Here is a 7083-nt window from a genome sequence, read left to right on the forward strand (position 1 = left end):
GAGCGGCGCTCGCAGAGCCCCTGTAGGTCGTTCTCGGGGCTAATTCTTCACACAAGGCAGTTACACACACACACTTGCACACTTAGGCTAGACACAACACAATACAATTCAGATGGGTATCCATAAAACACAAGAAAATAATTAACGACAAGCTCTAAGGCTCTAAGAGTCCAACACGTAAAGTACAAAATGAATGGGAACACTAAGTGTCCAATCGTATTCACCAGTGCTGGTCATCTCGGCGTCGCTCGGGGAAAAGCTCGAAGAAACTTCTTCCGGAAATGCAGACGCTCGATGAACTCGTGGACTAGCTTGCCGGGGAATCCCCTTCTTCCGCAGACGGTCGGCCTTGACGTTACATCTCTTCACCGGAGCGGTCTCATCGCCCTTCTGATTCCCGCACGGCGTATTTATAGCTTTTACGGGCGTTCTCGAACCTTCCTATCGGAGTCGTGATCTCGTAGCATGGCCAAACCCTGGGAATCTTCTAGTTAATTCTCGCATCTTCGACCGCCGCCGTCGGAACGTCGTCGAAGGGGGGGGGGGGATGACTCATCCTGTTGGCGCACGCTCACGCTGTATAGTTATCTCTCTCTCGACTCTCCAGGTGAGAAGGTGTCTCGGCGCTCGTGCTCTCCCTCTCGTTACCGTCGCTTCGTTTATGGTTCTAGACGTCTAGACTCCGTTGGTATCGTCGGCTGTTAGAGGCGTATGAGCCGCAGACACCGGACCAAATTCGAAAGCCGACTTATCAGCTTCCAAAAATAATCCCACGAAATACAATCCCTTTGTTGAAGCTGCCGCGGGCCCGGCTTATTTCTTTCGCTGGCTTGCGTGACACGCGGCGCGCGCTTTGATTATGCGCTCTTTTGTGACACTGGCAATGTCGAAGAAGCAAATATTAACTTGATGCACCGGGAGTTCCCCGAGCGGTGAGTCTCAAGAATGCGCACCGACGACATCAACATACTTTTGAGGTTCGCACACTTGATTTCGAGGTGCAAGTCAGAAATCACGCCAGTCGTTGTCTCCTTTCCGTAATAAAGGAGCGAACGACGATTGCGCTTAACGTCGGAATGGTGTTTTTCTCCAGTATGGCTGAACTTTTGTAAGAAACTCTATGGCCTGAACTATTATAACTTTCTATTAGAAGCTACACACATACCACTTTGATGACGGATCCGGAGCAGCACAACCGGCGCTCGATGCCAAGCGAATGCCAGGAACGCCGGCGCCGACTTCCGAAGACGTCGCCGACACCGAAACCAACTGGGGTCCCTAAATGTGTCATCGCCACTATTTCGAAGTCGTCCAAAGTGTCCGTGGACGAAGACCGCGTCTGGAAAAGAGCCGCAAAACAAGCCCCGCTGACTGACGTCGACAATCCGAGCCCCATCGAGGAACCGCAAAACCAGGATGCCTGCCGGAAGCAGCCATCGAGGACCTGCAGATCCCCGAGCGACGACACCTGCCTGCCATCACCGGGTTTACGAAGCATCGGCATCGCTCGTGGTTCTACGCGTTCTACTACACCGGCAGCTCCTCTGGTCCAAGTACAGCAATGGTCGAGAGCCGAGGCTCTAGCAGGATCTGGGCCTCGAGGTTCTGGACCTCGACCGACGGCGATGCGCGGAGACGCTAAGGCGAAAAGTCGGCGGTGTTGCGAGTCGCCTCCAGCAGCCGCGCCGCGGAGTACCGCAGACACGGGACGACCTCTGCGACAACCACGCAGGCCACCAAGTGCGCGGCGAAACGGTGCCATCGCGTCGACAGTTTAGCGTCGCCATTATCTGTACAGGCGTTCCCGCCGCATCGGGTCAAGCAGGACCATATCGAATTCCGGCAAGACCCGGCCACCGCGCGCCCGTAAATAGTGACGGGGAAAGCTTCCGGCAGCACTTCCAGGCGCTCTTGCCGGGAAGCTAGAAAGAAAGGGCCTACAAGGGTGACAGAGGTTTCAAACAAATTAAGTGAATACTACTTTGAACGGGCTTCACTCATCATTCTAAACTATCTGTTCGGAAAACTACTCTATTCTATTGTTTTGTGTTATATTCATGTGCGCCATTCATATATATTTGAAATGCTTGCCTTTGGAATTTGCTGTTCCTTCTTTCCACTCTGTGTTGCGTTATCGTAAAGAAAGCTTGGGGCGCCATAGTCGCCTTTTTAAATGGAGAGAGGGAGAGAGAGAATTACCTTTATTTATCCCATCTTAAAAGGTAAGAGGCTGCGAGAAGGCGATGAAGGTAATCCCACTAATCCTACTCGCAGTAGGCCCACCTCAAGTTTGCCTCCCGAAGTTCGGGGTTGTAGCATGCGCATGGAAACCTCCGACAGATCCAGAATTAAAACACTCCTACGGTTAGGGAGATGGGAGTGGTTCTTGCATTGTCACATAATGTAAATAGTTTAGGTCCGCTCTGCTAGCTAGCAATTGATATGACAATTTTCGCGTTGTACAATATTGTTCTTTTGCAGCGAAGCTGTCTATCCCTAGGAGATGGGCTTTTGTGGCGTCCGCGCGGAAAAGCTATCCTCGTCAGCAATGGCTCGAGCGTCGTCTTCTTCCACAGCTGGTTCATTGGGCGCAACCGCGCGAACGCTCTCGTGGCCCTGCTCACACGTTCGTCGTCGTCTTCTTCCACAGCTGGCTCCGTTGCCGCTCATCATTCCAGCGTAGAATGTCACTTCTCTTCTGTCGACGTAATGGGGAGGCCGCGTTTACGCGGCTATGAGTCATTGCTTAAAGGGCAGCTGAAGCACTTAAATAAAAAAGTGAGCTTTCAACGAATTATTATAGTTTGTCAGCCCCTGAATACGAAAATGGTGGTTTAACAGGCCAGAAGCCACCGCCAATTGCTTTAATTTAGCAAAAAGAAGCCACATCGTCTGCGGGAGACGCCGCGGGTCGTTTAACGGGCTCTGATGACGAAGACGATCGTGACGTCATCTTAGGTATCCCCGAGGAGCGTGATTCGAATAGAGCGCGCGCGTGACCCCTGTATTGTTGTCATCATCGCGCCCGGTCTTTCGCCGCTACGCTCGGCGCGCAAAGAGGGCGGAGCTTCAACAAAAATTTAAACCGCGATTGCGGCGCTGCTACGCGCATAATCGAGAAAATGACTGCAGGAGTTGAATTATACTTTGTCAGCCTTCCAAACGCCGTAAATCTTCGAATTCTAAAACCACTTCAGCTACCCTTTAAGGGGGTATGAGACATTCATCGTCTTACATGACGGACAGATTTAATAACAGAGGTGATACGCGAATGTGTGTGCTTATCTATCGTCACGATGACCACCGATCAGGACAATAAGTATGTTCGTACCTTTGTTCAAAATTCTGTGTCACAACTGTGTCATGCGCTAAACAGCTTCGCTGGTCATCCACCTCCACAGAAGTGGAATGGGTCATGATTTTTTTTATTATGAACATTATGAGAAAAACTATCATGTCAGAAAAAGAGAGGCGCCACACATAGGTACCAACCTCTCCTTAAATACATCCATTAAAGAAAGCAAATGGAAAGGAATGACCAAAGAATGCACAAGTGAAATGAACTGTTCTTATAATTGTAATGTAAAATTAACTATTAACACCCGTCATACTAAAGTTGTGAGTTCGATTAACTCCCAAGGCCTCTAAGCCTGCCTTTTCTTGGAATTCACCATTTTCCCCCATTTATTAAGATTGTGAGACTTGTCGCAAACTTAGCCCTCAATTAGTTTTATGCGCCTCGAATGCGTGCTTCTCCGCAATAAGAGTGTACGTGAGGGAAAGCCTTTTTCACACGCGATTCTTACAACGGATTTCGCGCCAAAGCAGTCCACCCCAGTGTCATGCACAACGAGGTGTCCATAACAAGAAATTATCACCATCACGTCGTCATGACGACGGTGAACAACTCACACGTAAACAGCTGTGAATGCCGCACTCAGCGCGTAAGTCGTTCTGCCGTATCTTCTCCGCAAGAAGTGATCATCGTCATGCAACCAGCATCGAACACGTAGTCCTTCCTCTTTGAAAGTTGACGGTACAACCAACAGCGTTAAGACAACATATGTTTGTTTTTTATTTACTAGAGGAAAGTAGTTAGGAAGTGCTTATACTTGCACAATACACAATACAGTCAATGATGACGCAAATACAAAACCAAATTAAAAAAAAAAAAAACATAACCCCTTCCCCTGTCGAGAAAATGGTGGTAAGCGAAGCTTGTCGTGTGTTTCTTCGGTGTTCCTAGGAACGAATTGCACTGACAAGTACCACGTTGTGCTCCAACCACAACCGGTAACACACACTGGAGCTGGCTCCGAAGTTCCGGTTGAGAAACTCGCGTTGAAACCTGGCCGATAAAGTTGGCGCTAGCGTTGCCGAGGCATGCACCACTGTTGCCGGGTTCATGGAGGACAAGACGACGCAGTCGCAGGTGTTCCGCTTCGTTTGCCCTAAACTCTGTGTCGGCGGCTCTTTGCTGACGTTTGCCCTCAACATCGCGCTCCCACAACTCGGGGTCCGCGCGACTCTTCGCTGACGTTTCGCCTGGGCTTCGGAAGCCCTCACGCTAAAATGGGCACGTCAACGACGAGCCCTTTACCGAGCGAGTTCGCGGCGCCGTTACTCAAACGCAGCCTGCTCCTCGATGGAACGGACCACGCGGAGCCCAGCCCATCGGGTCGCCGAGACTGATCTGAGGCGAGGGAAGCCCGGCGGTGCGCGCGTCAACCCCTTACTTCCATTTCCCTCCTCGCTACGCTCCAAACGACCCTGATTGGTTACGCGGGTCACCTGATCCGGCGCCGGCGCAGCTGGAACAGCTGCTCTACTGTGGGAGCAGCCGGGTTATTTAGCATGACACCACCACCACCGCCGACACTTGTGATGGAATGCAAGCTTCGCTTGAAAAATGAGCAGAGCACACATAAACTTCCGACTTGGGTTCTTTGTTACAAGCAATGCCGTTGATATATACGCTATCAAGGTGAAGACACTATGCGCCTTGGTGAAGCACTGTTTGGTGCTACATGCGCTCGGCGAATGACGGCTCTTGAAAGAGAGACAATAAACATTATATTCACGATGGATTCAGAACCTCGGGGATTTCGGTGCAAGTGGTTCTTCTAATTAATCTGCCTTGTTTTAACAGCGGAGCTGTTTAAGCCGACCGCCAGTCCATGTGTAGCGAACAAAAGGAAGGAAGGAAGGAAATCAACTTTATTAAAGGTCCTGCAGGCCACGAGAGCTATGGGGCTCTCATGGAGAGGGCGTCTCCCACGACGGAACCGGGAGGTTGAGCTTCCTGGCAGGCGTCGAACAAAACCTCGCTGAGCGATGACGTCACCTGCGTTGCCTATCAACCACCTCGCGGATTGGCGTGTGCTTCGCCTCCTCTCCGTGCCGTGTACATGTTGCCTTGACATGGGACGTTAAGGAGATGGAAGGAGAGCATGCGCGCTATGCTTGGGAGAGAGAAAGAGAAAATGAGAGCGAGAGAGAGAGAAAGAAATTGCAGCAACACCAACGAGGCGACGCGCAGAGCTGCTGCCGACGCCGTCCGCGTTTCCCCGCGCTTCGCGCTGAAGGCGCGCGGTGTCCGTGACTGCTGCACGCGCCTCAGGTGGCGGCGGGGCAGGTTTCGACCACCCACGCCCCGGTAAGTGTGGAGGCGCAGCTTGGCCGTGACGTCACCGGGCAGATAAAGCTTGAAGCCACCGCAACGGCGGCAGAACTCTCATTGACTCTGTGGCGAGTACATGTAGTCTTGCCATGGGACGACCAAATATGATCCGGAAACCCGAAGAAGAAGCCGCTCATCTACAAGCGCGTCGTGCGGCCAAGCGAGAATCTGCGCGTCGGCGGCGAGCCGATTCGGAATACCGTGCCTAACAGTACTTAGCATTTCCTAGCAAAACTTAGCCAAGCGTAGTAAAACCTGAAAGACGCTAGGTCGATCACCAGCTCCGCTGTTTACTTTAGCCTTGCATCACTAGTGCAAGCTGCCCACGAGGTCCGATAATCCGATCGTGGTTTTGGTACGCACAGCCCGATAATTCAACCTTAACACTTCTGCCACGATGAGATGCTGCCATGTGAGGCAATGATAATGCTCAACCCTCTCGGAGATTATGAACAATGGCGCACAACAATGCCTCAAGCAAACATGTTATCCCCATGTGTTCTGTGTTATGCACACAAACAGCAATGGTGCACGCAAGGTAACGCTTAACATCAACTCACCACTATCGTACGTATTGGGAATAAACATTGAAGAAATTACACATTTGAAGTCAACATCACCAGTAATTATTTTCAACCAAAGCAAACAGCTTAGAGAGCTTCGCTTCATCGATTAATGAATTCCCACAGTGCATTGAATTTAGGCCGCCAGGATTTTAAGAAAAGTTCAATATTGCAAAATTTCAGGAAATGCCATTATTAAGTTTACAACTCTAGCTGTAACTTGGCAATGATAATGATATCACACTTCTGTAAACTGCACCTAATAATTATACATCTAAAGCAAACAAAATGTATGTTATACATCGCATTGCAATATAGTATCGACTAATTTGTGAGTAGGACTTTTGCAAAATCCTCTTAGACGTAACAATTTCACGTAAGCTGTAAATTTATACGTTAAATTTTTCTGCTTCAGATGTTCTAACAGATGCAGTTGACAGAACTCCAATATCTGTTTGGGCAGAGAGGTTATGGATCGATCAACTTCATGCTTCATTTTTTCTGAACTTGCATTTTTCGGGAATTTTCGTTAAAAATTCTAGACTCTAAATGGAAATTCTGCTTGCCACAATCAATAAAATGTAACTTTCACCGATGCAAGAAATTTCGTTAAAATCGATGCAGCGGTTGCCTCATCAAAGCATTTCTGCGTGTGAGATGTATTTGAATAGGCGGCATCAGAGTTGGCCCCGATGCTAAAGCTGCCATCTGCTATGTGGTGGCATATAAGCAGTAGTAAAGATATATGCTCTAACAAGTCTGAGTCGAAGATCAGCAATTTAGTCTACTATGCGTTCTTAATGCACGTTTTCGCCAACCAGGCAACCTACCCTCCTCCTC

This window comes from Dermacentor silvarum, chromosome 11 (genome assembly GCF_013339745.2).
Source record: "Dermacentor silvarum isolate Dsil-2018 chromosome 11, BIME_Dsil_1.4, whole genome shotgun sequence".
NCBI lineage: Eukaryota > Metazoa > Arthropoda > Arachnida > Ixodida > Ixodidae > Dermacentor > Dermacentor silvarum.